General features: G+C 34.1%; 1 long non-coding RNA gene across 2 annotated transcripts in view; it reads right to left on the bottom strand.

The window, feature by feature from the left end:
* Window positions 1-6,252: 6,252 nt before the first annotated feature.
* LOC126621436 (uncharacterized) overlaps window positions 6,253-13,674 on the bottom strand; it is a 33,704-nt gene continuing 26,282 nt past the window's right edge. The window contains exons 3-4 of one of the 2 annotated variants that reach the window (XR_007622958.1): window positions 7,099-7,395; window positions 6,253-6,965 (exon numbers count right to left, since the gene is read on the bottom strand). This is a non-coding gene — a long non-coding RNA (uncharacterized LOC126621436). The other variant, XR_007622959.1, reaches the window with a different exon arrangement.

Below are 13,674 nucleotides of genomic sequence, written 5' to 3'. Positions count from 1 at the left end.
AAAGGATAAATCTTCCACGCAGATGTTCCTGGAACATGTAAGCTGAGCTGAATCTAATATTTAACATTTTTTTTTCCAATTGTTTCTTAACTATGTATCGGTGCGTGAAGAAGTTATTAATTCTGAAGTCAGAAAAGCAACAACAACAACAAAAAACCCAGAAGAAAACAGGTGTATAAAAAGTCAAACTTAAGCACATGAAAACACATAGAATTCAAGCATGTAATTAAAAAACCCTAGGCTTGCCAAATGCAAACCCTACAAACGAGACGAACACCAAGCCAAAAAATTAAAATGAACAAATAAAATAGTAACATGCAAAGGAAAGAAAACCCCCACTTTCAGGGAAAGAAGCTGCAAAAACCAGTGAGAGCGAGAGTTCCAGAGAAAAAATGGAGAACTAGAGAGCCACTTAAAAGCAAAGACACTGCACCCAAAAATAAAAAGGACTAAATAGTGTAAAAAATTGGATTTCTCGAGAAGACCAAGAGTTAATAATTTATTATCAGTCATAAACAGTTTTGACGGTCGATAAGATAACGAGAAATGAGACTAAAAAAGTGGGTCTATCCGCACATCATATTTTTAATATAATATTTTATGTAAAAAAATATTAAAAAGTTCATTCAAAGTAAGAATTTTTATAGATTTCCCATTATCTCATATTTTATACATAATATGATATAATATTAGAACCAGAATTGTGTTAAAAACATGACGTGGTTAGGAGTCTATGAAACCATTTTTGGAAGAGTCTCTTTAGCATTTCTTTGTTTTATAATGTTGGTATGGAAATTGTTCTAGAAATATGAGATGACATAGAATTTATAGAGAGTGAGTCACCTTAGTATTTCACATAAAAATTAAACTTATAAATCATGTGATGTGTTACTAGTAAAAATTAACACTTAATCATTTATTATCAACAAACACGTAATATAATTTAAATTAATAAACCCCTTAATATTTTCGTATATACAAATATGAAAAAGATAAATTCAGAAAGAATGTCATTGGACACGCAGAGATATTGGATCAACCAAAAACAAATTAATTATTAATTATATATTAAACAAAAGAATTACCACGTATTTTTTTAGTATTAAGTACTATATATCATGATTGTAGTTATGGATTTAGACAGGGTACGATTATTAAGTAAAAAGTAAGAAAAATGTACCATCATTTGTTTGGTAACTAAGAAAAGTACCATCATTTGTTTGGTAACTAAGAAAAGTACCATTTTTGTTTGAAAAGTCAAAAAGGGATCCGTTACATACTTCTTTTACCTAAAACCAATTTTTTCGATGTAACTGCCATGATGCTATATGATTATTTGATATACGAACCATCAATGTCATTACCTTATACATATGGAGATGGATTGTCTATCCTTCAATTTCCATACTCTTTTCATTCCCTTTTATTTTGTGTGGTCACGATTAAGTTACTTTAACATTTTATATTCCTATTACTTTTTGTTTTATTATTTTTATAAAAAAATCAATATAAAATGTTAACGTGACTTAACCTTGACTACACAAACATGAAGGGATGGGAAGAGTATGGAAATGGGAGGACAGACAATCCACCTCCGTGATGCCTCTTATTAATAAAGTATAAAAGAGTCATGATAATGAAATCACTCCACCTTAGATAATGACATTGTATCTCCCTTGATTTCCTAATTGGCCCGTTGGATTTTGATTTAAAAACTACAATTATTATAATTTTTAAAGGGATCCCATGTTTGTAACCGTTGAATCAAAATCCAACTGTCCGGATCCCTGACTAGATGGATTTGGTGGAAAGGGCCTGAAAAGTCCATCACTAGTCTTATGGCACGGTCAAAAACTAAACACATGTACATCTGTCCCAATGTATCTATGATCAGTATTAAACTCTGCAGACGAAAATGGTTCAAGCTAGGGCAACTAAATTTAGGAGAAATCTTTTATTGCAACTCAATTATTGTAGACGAGAATCCCTCGCGTTCAATAAATATTTATTATATTGTGAATTGATGATAGGAGAGCTTTTAAAAAAAAAAAATAGAGTTTTTATTGTAGACAAACATTTTACGTGATACAAATATACGTTTTCGGTTAATGATACAATTTTATGTATAAGTTTTTTGAATCATTGATACAAGGAAACACGTTCACAATTTTAGTAAAGTACGAAAACGAAAGAAACTTAAATGGTCGGGTGATGAGGGTACATGTTATAGTGCGTTGGTAGTGCGCCAGATTCTTTTGTTGGGGATCCTAGAGATCCTGCGATCGTATCCGTTTATCATACATCGTGCGATCAATTTTCGTTAAGTACTATTTATATTTAATTTTAAATTTTAAAATGATTTATGACCGCATGATGTACAATGAACAAATACGATCACGATATTCCTAGGATCCCCAAGAAAATGATTGGACGAGGGATCCTTTTCCATGTTTGTGATCAAACTTAATGGTTGAATTTGGTTCGTCCTTGTGTTGGATGTTGTGTCTCTTTCTCTATGGTTCTCAATGATCAATTCAAAGAATGGGGATCATCTCCAAATCCTTCAATCACATCCGTTCATCGTATATCGTGTGGTTAAAAATCATTGTAAATCTTTTTATTTAAAATTAAATATAAACATTATCTAATAAAAACTGACCGTACAATGTACGATGAACGAATGTGATTGGAGGATCTCTGGGATCTTCACAAATAGGATCTGAAGAGGATGCTCATTCCACTTCAAACGCCTAAAATTGTTCTTTGACCTTGGTGTAACCTTGACTGGCAATAGTAGTGTTGCATACAGAGGATGATTCTCTTCCTCCTAATCTCTTTTTCCTTTCCTTCTTTTCTACTTTTTTTTTTAACAAAATATATTATCTACACTACATAGAAGGCGACGGGCTTAGCCTCACAATGGACTAGTAATAATATGGTTCAAATTCGCCTTTGGCAAGAATCGAACTTAAGACCTCTCACCTACAAATAAAGAGGAATACCACTAAACCATAGTACTAAGTGACATTCCTTCTTTCTTACTTGAACAGTTATGATTAAACTACGTTAATATTTTATATTGATTTTTATTATAGGGACAAAAAAAACCAAAAAATAAAGTATGAGAGGAGAGAAGAGAATGAGATAAGAATAGAAGATGAGTGAATCATACTCTATTGCGTATTACTATATCCTATTTTATGTTCTGTATAACTTTACTGCCCAATTCATCAACCATTGGATAAGGTTGTAGGTGAGGAAAGTTGATGCCTCCCACCTTTTGATGTACGTGGATTTTACAAGGTGTTAATGACTATTTGTCAATAAGGTTGTAGGCGGAAAGGGATCATTTCCGGATTCCTTTTACTAAATTCACAAAATCAATTCATTCGAACCTTTAAAATGTAATCCAATGTTTAAAGTTATTATAACTTTAAAAGGGTCCACTGTTTGTAGCCGTTTGATCAAATTTCAAAGATCCAGAGAGGATCTATTTCCGTTGCAGGCATTTATACACTAATTACTGGCTACCTGTTGATGTATGTGGATTTTACTACATATGAATGACTTAGGGTCACGTGTTGATAAGGTTGTAGGCCATCTTTATTTTAGTTAGGAAAAACAATCCAAGCCGGATCCGTTTCTTAGGAATCCTAAGGATCCTGTAATCATGTCGGTTCATCGTACATCGTGAGGTCAATTTTCGTTAAGTACTATTTATATTTTATTTTTAATTTTTAATTTTTAAAAAAAAAATTACCGCACGATATACGATGAACGAATACAATTGCGTGATCCTAGGATTCCTAGAAAAAAAGATCCGACCAAGATCCTTTTCCGTGAGTTAGTGGTTGCATATTGATGTACGTGGGTTCTACTTCCACAATGTTGAAATGACTTAAAAGCCACTTGCACAAATTGGCCCTAGGGTAATGTCTCAAAATGTTTTTCTTTCATTGGACTTTGGGTTGTTAAAACTCTAAGATTTTTAGTGTTCGTGGCGATGTCGTCAACAGGAATCTTCTAACGTACTAATTAATTAAATTTCGATCCTATTTCTACCATCCTCATATAGGAGTGTCTATCACATTCAGAAAATTCTAAAATAGTTCAGGTTTTTCAATCAAAACTCAACAACATAATAAGAATGTAAAAGTTTTGTATGTGAGAGAGTGAGAACATGAAAGCCACCATCAAGTTTTTAGTCTGTACATAAGTAATTCTAGCTATATTTCACATAAAATCACTTGTTATTTTCATTTTTATTTAATTATTACATGATATAAATTTGTTATTCAACTTTAAACGAAAAATGATTATAACATGTCAAATATCAACTACGTTAACAACTCTCACTATCTTTGAAGCGAAAAACATTAATTAAAAGAAATTGTACCGAGACATCGAAGTGGGTTTGTGCCCAACGCTTTGGCAGTCTTCCCTCGTCTTGGTGGCCATTGAAGAACACGTGGCATCAGTAGCTTTATTTACCTGAAAATTGGCTTTTGCAGCTTCATATAACGTTGGCCGCTTCACTTGTTTTACTGCTTTTGTCTTTAGAAGCTCCGTTGACAAAACTTTTAATTAAATTTAATTCTCACAAATATATCCCACATTATAATTCATAGTTTTTGCTTCCTTACTTCAAATCACCATAATCTCATTTCTCAACCTCTCAACATTCAGAAATTGTTCTAGTTTTATTCAACTTGGAGATGATGATGAAGACCGCAACTTCTGTAAGTCCCTCTTTGCAATAGCTCTCTTAAAGTTTATGGAGTTCCGGTTCCGTAGTATGATAATCACTTTCTTCCTGCAGTAAATTTCGGACCCTCGTTTTCTCCTTCTGCACTTTTTATTTTCTTGATCTTCCTTTGGTTTACTCAAGTCCATTTTTTTTTTCATAATCTTTGTACTGATGCAGCAGAATTTGGTTTTTAAATTGGTTTATGTGCCTTCTTTTACACAAAGATTATGTGGCTTTTTAATGTCTCATCTTAAGAGCAGAGAATGATGAATTCCTACCCTTTTGAATTTTATTTATTTTGGTTTGTATTGTTCTTGTTATTTCCTCAGGCCATCTCCAACCGAAGGCTGGCCAGAGGGCTCGTTTGAGCCCTCTAGCCCTTCAAGATTCCCCAAGATATTAATATTTTAATGAACAGTACATGGCCATATTTGCCTCCGTCTCCAACCGAGGGCCAGAGGGCCAAAGGACTCGTTTTAGCCCTGTCACAAAAAACCGTCTCCAACCGAGGGCCAAACATAATTTATTATTTAAAAACTACAATTTAATGTTGTATAAATGGCCTAGGAAGTTATACGAAAAAAATAGAATTGAAAAAAAATATGAAACAAATTTTGTGAAATAAAAGTTATAGGAAAAAAAATATGAAACAAAATTTGATTCATATGAAAAGGAAAAAAAAAGGGGAAAAAAAGAAGTTTACATTCATTAAAAAAAAAAGAAAAAAAAGAAGTTTAAATTCATTAAAAAAAAAAAGAAAAAAAAAAGAGGCCTAATAATACAACGGCTACTAGCCGTTATATTAAAAAACATTTCAAACTATTAGTGTCGGTTATAACCGACACTAATAGTAGAACTATTAAAAAAAAAATATCTTTAATGTTGTCGGCTATAACCGACAGCAATAGGAAATCATTAAAAAAAAAAATAGCCAGCCCGGGGCTGGCTGGCTGGCCGAAAGCAGCCAACCCTCCAGCCCTCTCCGATCCCGTGGGGCCCTCCCAGATTCCAAAGCCCTCTGGCCTAGCCCTCGGTTGGAGACGGTTTTAGGGCTATTTTCGGCCCTCTGGACCCTTCGGTTGGAGATGGCCTCATGCATTCAGATATCTCACAAGGACCCAACGAGAAGGAGCTTCTTTAGTTGCAGTTTCCTATCTACCATTGCTATGCTTTATGCGGTTCTCTTCTTTGGGAGCCAGTCTGTTGTCACTGGTTATAAAGAGCCAATTTGTTTTAACTAAACATTTAAAAAACGTGGATATGTTGTTCATGGAGGGCTTTAAGTTAAGGGATCCCTATTTTTTTTTTCATATAAAAATGGGAATAAGTTGTAGGCCCACACCACATCAAAGTTTAACGATCTGAACCGTCTGTTTTTCAAGTTTCATCCCATAGATTATCCTTACAAAATATTAGCTGAATCGGAAATATTTGAGGCTTCTAGTTGAATTCAAAGAAATCGGATTCCAAGTTTCACTACTTTTGTTTTAGAACTCAAAGTGATCATCAACAAACTTATTGGCCATTGTAGTTGGATTAAAGCAAAAGGAAAGTGAACAAGATTGTAAAGAAGGTAAAGGAAAACACAATTGTTTCTCATGCCGTTCTTTAGTTTCTTTTTATCTTCAAATGCAAGCACCAGCCGTTTCATCTCAAATTGAACCGTATATCATTGTCATCCCTTTTTGTAGGTTGGAGTTTGATTTGGCCATGCTGAGCAGTGATCTTAAAAGAGCTCTTCAGTGCCTTCTTACAATGAGCAACAGCTGGGATATAGGGAAGAGAATACATCATTTGATTTGAAGGACATTACTATAGTCTAAAGTTCGGATTTCAATTGCACTATTTATCTTGACTAGATTTTCCCCAACCATTGGAGGTGGTCTTACTGTTGAAAGGGATGGTACTTTCCCGCCAGGCCATGCCAGTGCTGGCTGAAATAAGGGCATGCTAAACCACTGCTATGTCATCCACCGCGGGCATCAACCCCAGATGGGGGAAGAAGCTCGATCCTAGATTCAGGAAAAGGCGGGCCAAGAGGCTGAGATGAGCATGAAGAGTCGCTTAAGTCCAAAATTGACCAGAGCGGTGAATAACGTTGGAATCATTTCATTCACTCAGCTAAAAATTCTCTTTGAGGGGAGGGGATGGGTGATGACATGACTTCCAAATCCCACTTGTTTTGAAAAAGAACACACAATCCAGAGGAAATGAAATGCTGAAAAAGCATATGATAAAAGAACAAATATCGAGGGACCAATTGTCAGAATATACATAAAATCCAAGTAAAAATAATGCATATTGATATACTAAATTTCGGTTTAAACTCGAAAGGATGTTTGACACCCCACCTCCCAAACCATCAGGTTTCGCATATAATATCCAAGCTGGGAGAGTGTTCTGTTTCAACAATAAAAGCCGGCCTTCATAACGGCGGATCCCAGTTTTGATATGAGCTTGAAGGAGATGCTAAACTAGAAAGGCTGATCCAAAAGTGTTGAATGTTAACAGTATATGTGATGAAGCACAAATGTAAAATCAAATTCTCTTTAATAGTTAAAAGCTGGTTGAAGCAGACGTATCTAGGAAACACTTACTCGGTCTTCAGATTCAACTCCTGGTGATCATTCAAGCACTTCGGAATTACTCTGAACAATATTTAACTATTAAGTGTGAATCAATTCCTGGTGTCAGACTTTGACTCTTGTTAACAATAAAGGCAAGCACATTAAACAGAATAGGTAGAGCAGTAACCACCTAAACGGTAGCAAGGCAAGCACATAAACAGAATAGGTAAAGCAGTAACAACCTAAACAGTAGCAAACTTATCTTCTATAACGTACACCATTCGTATGGTAAGCAGACGCAGAACAAATTTTTCTACCAGAGAAGTTCAGCTTTAAAAGCTCAGCATGGATATAGTGCTTCCAATTTACAAGAAAAATCATTAATAGGCCTTTACATCTTAACGAATAAAAAACCTATAACTGAAACTCCATCAACAAGAAATCTATTAGTCACTTTAGAGACAAACGGAAGCGAATAGGTGAAAATAGATGCACGTGTCCTCCACTGCAAACACATGAGCCAAGTACCAAAAAGAATAGCGAAGATATCATCAGAGTGACATAATAGAAAGTGAGGGTTGGGGAAGGAAAACGTTTTCACATCCAGATTCCACGAAAACAGGAACACAAGTTTTCATAAATCTAAACATGTTGACGATAGCATAAAATTAAGGCTAAGAGTCACCATAGATGTTTGAAATTTATGCTTAGACACGTTTGTAAATGAGTTTCCTAGAAGGTTCCCTTCGACAACGCAAACAATAAAAAAGAAGTTCCCGAGTGAAGAATTGCACTTGGGAACTGGTTGACAAACCATTTGACAAACCATTATTGGTGTTAAATGGGTTTACAAAACAAAGTTGAGTTTAGATGGCTCTGTACAGAAGAATAAGGCAAGGTTAGTAGCAAAGGGGTATTTCTAGAAGCCTGGATTGGATTTTAATGAGACATTTGCTCCAATTGCAAAACCAGACACCATAAGAACACTGAAGCTCTAGCTGCACAAAGAGGTTCAAGGCAATTGGATGTGAAGTCTGCATATCTCAATGGAGTGTTCCATGAAGAGGTATATGTTGATCAAATTCTTGGATTTGTGAATGAAGGCAAGGAAGACAAGATTCGCAAACTCAAGAAAGCACTATATTGTCTGAAGCAAGCCCGTAGAGCTTGGTATGAAGAAACTGATTCATATTTTTCTCAAAAGCTGGGTTTCACAGAAGTCCTAGTGAAGCCACATTGTATACCAAGACAACTGAGGCAGGTATTCTCATTGTCTCTTTGTATGTGGCTGGATGATATCATTTACACTAGGAGTTCAAATGAGTTGATTTCAAAATTTAAAAGTGAAACGATGAAGCAATATGAGATGACAGACTAGAGATTATTACATCACTTCTTTGGTTTGGGGGTAGTTCAAACTAAGAGTTGCATTTTCTTACATCTGAAGAAATATGCAAAGGCTCTATTGGATAAATTTGGAAGTATTGCAAACTAGTTGCAACTCCACTTGCTGTGAATGAAAAATTGTCTAAAGTGGATGGAAGTAAAATGGCTGATGAAAGTTTGTAAAGGAAGATTGTTGGGAGTTTCTTGTATCTGACTGCTACTAGACCAAACATTATGTTTGCAGCAAACCTACTTGTTAGGTTCATACACTATCCTACCAAGAAGCACATGGGAACTGCTAAGAGGGTAATACGATATATCCAAGGCACCTTGGAGTATGGAATTGCATATGAAAAGGGGAAGAATGTTGTGCTAATTGGGTATTGTGGCAGTGACTGGGTTGGAAGTGAGGATGACATGAGCACTTCTGGATATGACTTTAGTCTAGGATTTGGAGTGTTTTCTTGGGCATTAATCAAGCAAAACCGACTAGCATTATCAATTGTAGAGGCTGAATATGTGAGTGCAGCTGAAGCTACTGTACAAGCAATCGAGTTAAGGTTTGTTCTCTCAGATTTTAGTGAAGAACAAGTTGAACCAACTCAAATTTTGTGTGATAATACCTCTGCCATTGCTATATCCAAGAATCCTATACGTCATCATAAAACCATACATATCAATAGAAGATTTCACTTCATCAAAGATGCACTGCAAGAAGGGGAAATTGATTTGGTGTAATGCAAACACAAAAGCATGGGAAAGGATCGATTTAAGTATTTGAGGAAGGCTTTGAGAGTGATTTCTGCAAAACACCTAGAAGGGAGTGTTGAATTATAAGTGAATTTACAGAAATATGCTCCAAGTGTGTTGTGGAGATGTAATTTCATTAAGTGATAGAGTATGATACTTGTAACTATCTCATAGTGTAGATTACGTGAATGGTTAAGATGAGTTGATGATGTAAGAGAGATGCTCTCACTCCTATGTGTAACGGTAATATTCCCCCCACATGAGTGGTGCTCACCTAAAACATAACACTCTAACAACTTTACCTCTCCCTTGCAACTACTAGAGTTGCTGTAGAAATATTAGATATACCGGTGAAAGACATTTGGATGAGGACTTAAAGTTGCATGGATTTTAAGCTTAATTTGGTAGGAATGCACTACAAAATATAGATAGAGGTACTTAAAAATGACTATGCAATACATTCGATAGGAAAAGTGTTTACGTAGTGCATTTGTAATGTTTAAGTAGTAGTTTTGTAGCGCTTAAGCAGATGGAGTCGTAGTGTTCCTGTAATGCATTTTTAACAATTGAATCTAGAGTTTCATGATACTTTAGGGTCCCCTCATCCACACTATAACAAGGACACAAAATTAACAATATCAAAAACACGAGTCCATAAAATGAAACTTAGATAATGGAAAATTTCAGGAAAAAAAATGTTCACAGTGTTATAACATGCAATCCAAATATATACCTGTTTTTTTTTTTGGTGAGAAGACTCGTGGGTTCAAACAACGGAAAAGACTTAAGCACCTCATCTTACATAATCTGCTACGCCTGAAGTTTGAGAAATAAGAGTTTTTTCATCCTTCATAAGGAAAAGAGTACAAAAACGACGTCAAAAATAGGCAAAAAACTACAACCAACTCACAACCAAGGTAACACCAACAGCCGCAAAATTGCATCCCCAACCTTCACTCTCACACCACCCATACCAAAATTAGCTTTGTATACATTGCCAATTTGCCATTGTCACGGCTATTGCATTAGCAATGTTTCTCTTCATTCTTCAGTCTTCCACTTATTATTAGTAGATAAAAGGAGTGCTCATATCTTTTGCTTCTGTATCCAGTAATGGACGCATTCAATCATATTAACAACAAAATCATGCCCAGTCCATAAGCACATGTTTTTTTGGTTTACTTGATAGCATTACAGTTTACCATTCAATTTAACGATAAAAGGGTGAGAAAATGGTAAAAATACTGGTATGAGCAGGAACAAATAAGGGGAATGGAATACTCATCAACCCAACTCCAGCCATATTCATCCTTTCCTACATTACACAAGAAGTAAAAGTAAAAAGAGTAAAATAAGCACCACCAAAATCAAATTCTGAATCCCAAATAGCAAACAGAACTGAAAGTATTGCTCAATCAGAAAATTTCATTTATTTATCATCATGTACATCAAGAGCATCTAACAATTTTTAGCCTAATTCTAATAAAGTGCAACAATTTATATACCCATTAACCAATTACATTACGACCACATACCAAACATGACTGACAAAAATGATTTACGCATAACTACTGCATTGCAATTACATTAGATTTTCCGAATGTTGAATAATTTTAAAGGGAAACAACACATACTTATTTACAACAAAATGAAGTAAAAACAAATAATATTCTTATCATATGCGAATTTGCATAGTTAGAGATCAAAATCACCTACAAGTTAATATCATATGCCAAAGATAGAGCAGGTGGACCATATGACAAGAAGAGAGAGCACACCTGTAAACAACCATGATCCGTTCATGGGTGATGACAAGCGTGCTCTCTCTCCTTGTCACACAACATCAAACCATAGCTCAAATCAGACATCAGTAGCTACAGAAAAGAGCAGTTTATAATGTTCTAACGATCACAACAATTGTCAAGGAATCCTCCACATGCAATCGAATTTCCACACATAAATTGGGGGAAAATAAAAGGCGAGAAATTAAAATGAACTTTATACATACGAACTATATACACATACATTTACATATATATATAAAATACCAACCATAGATCTAATACCCCCAATAACACAACTGACCTAGATTGTTAGCACAGAAAATTATAGACCTAGAACAGTAGTATCATGATCGACTCCAGAGAAGTCTGACATATACCAGAACTATGGTGCTTGGTTGAAAAATTATCAAGTATGACTGGAGAATATTTAGGACCTACCCTATAATTACAGATCAAGAATGATTTTTCAGTGACGCATAGAACATGAAATTAAAAAGTAAGAACACAACATAATATGCAATATACCATCAGAAACCTCATCTAGAGATTGCTAAGAAAACTATCTACAACCCCAAACCATCTAATTTTCAATAGAAATTAAACTGCTACCCTAGATGTAGAAAATATTCATCATAAATTATACAACACCCAATAAAATGTACAAAGGCTTTGAAGAATTAATGGAAAACTCTAAATATATTTCTTGTGAGCATGGATCTTCTCCATCTTGAAAACAAAGTAAATTTCATCAAATCTAGTACCAAAAGTATAAGCTTAAGTATTATGCTAAATTTCATCAAATAAAAAACTTTTAACCTTAATTCTTACAGATTGGGACTGACGTACAGTAAAGGATAAATTTTCCACGCAGATGTTCCTGGAACATGTAAGCTGAGCTGAATCTAATATTTAACAAAAAAAAATTTCCAATTGTTTCTTAACTATGTATTGGTGCGTGAATAAGTTATTAATTCTGAAGTCAGAAAAGCAACAACAACAACAAAAAACCCAGAAGAAAACAGGTAAAGTCAAACTTAAGCACATGAAAACACACAGAATTCAAGCATGTAATTAAAAAACCCTAGGCTTGCCAAAAGCAAACCCTACAAACGAGACGAACACCAAGCCAAAAAATTAAAATGAACAAATAAAATAGCAACATGCAAAGGAAAGAAAACCCCCACTTTCAGGGAAAGAAGCTGCAAAAACCAGTAAGAGAGAGAGTTCCTGAGAAAAATGGAGAACTAGAGAGCCACTTAAAAGCAAAGACACTGCACCCAAAAATAAAAAGGACTAAATAGTGTAAAAATTTGGATTTCTCGAGAAGACCAAGAGATAATAACCTATTATCAATCATAAACAGTATTGCCGTCGATAAGATAAGGAGAAATGAGACTAAAAAAGTGGGTGTATCCGCATATCATCTTTTTAGCATAATATTTTATATAAAAAATATTAAAAAATTAATTCAAAGTAAGATTTTTTATAAACTTCTCACCGCCTTATATTATATACATAATATTTTATAATATTATCACAAGAATTGCGTTAAAAACATGAGGTGATTAGGAGTCTATGAACCCATTTTTGGGAGAGTCTCCTTAGCATTTCTTTGTTTTATAATGTTGGCATGGAAACTATTCTAGAAAGATGAGGTGACGGAGAATCCATAAAGAGTGAGTCACCTTAGTATTTCACATAAAAATTAAACTTGTAAATCGTGTGATGTGTTACTAGTAAAAAATAACACTTAATTAATCATTTATCATCAATAAACACATGATATAATTTAAATTAATAAACCCCTTAATATTTAGAAAAACTAATGAAAATAGTTTGAAAACTTTGAGTTTTAACGATAAGGACAAAATAAAAGATAAAGTAAATAGTACTAAGATTGATTTTTTTAGTGTAAAAATGTGATTTTTTTTTAAAATGAACATTATCAGAAACTTTTCGTTAAAATTCTCATATTTAATATTTTCGTATATACAAATATGAAGAAGATAAATTCAGAAGGAATGTCATTGGACACGCAGAGATAATGGATCAACCAAAAACAAATTAATTATTAATTATATATTAAACAAAATAATTACCACGCATTTTTTTAGTATTAAGTACTATATATCATGATTATGGTTATGGATTTAGACAGGGTACGATTATAAAGTAAAAAGTAAGAAAAATGTACCATCTTTTGTTTTTTGTTTTTTTTTGGTAGAAATGTACCATCTTTTGTTTGGTAACTAAGAAAAGTACCATTTTAGTTTGAAAAGTCGAAAAGGGATCTGTTACATACTTCTTTTACATACAACGAATTTTTTCGATGTAACTGCCATGATGCTATATGATTATTTGATATACAAACTATCAATGTCATTACCTTATACACATGCCCGAGGGCCTGTCAATCAGCTCCAGCCATGAAGAGCCTGAG

The sequence above is a fragment of the Malus sylvestris genome, chromosome 5 (assembly GCF_916048215.2).
Source record: "Malus sylvestris chromosome 5, drMalSylv7.2, whole genome shotgun sequence".
NCBI lineage: Eukaryota > Viridiplantae > Streptophyta > Magnoliopsida > Rosales > Rosaceae > Malus > Malus sylvestris.
Note: the sequence above shows the minus strand (reverse complement) of the source record. Positions and strands in the feature narration are given on the sequence as shown.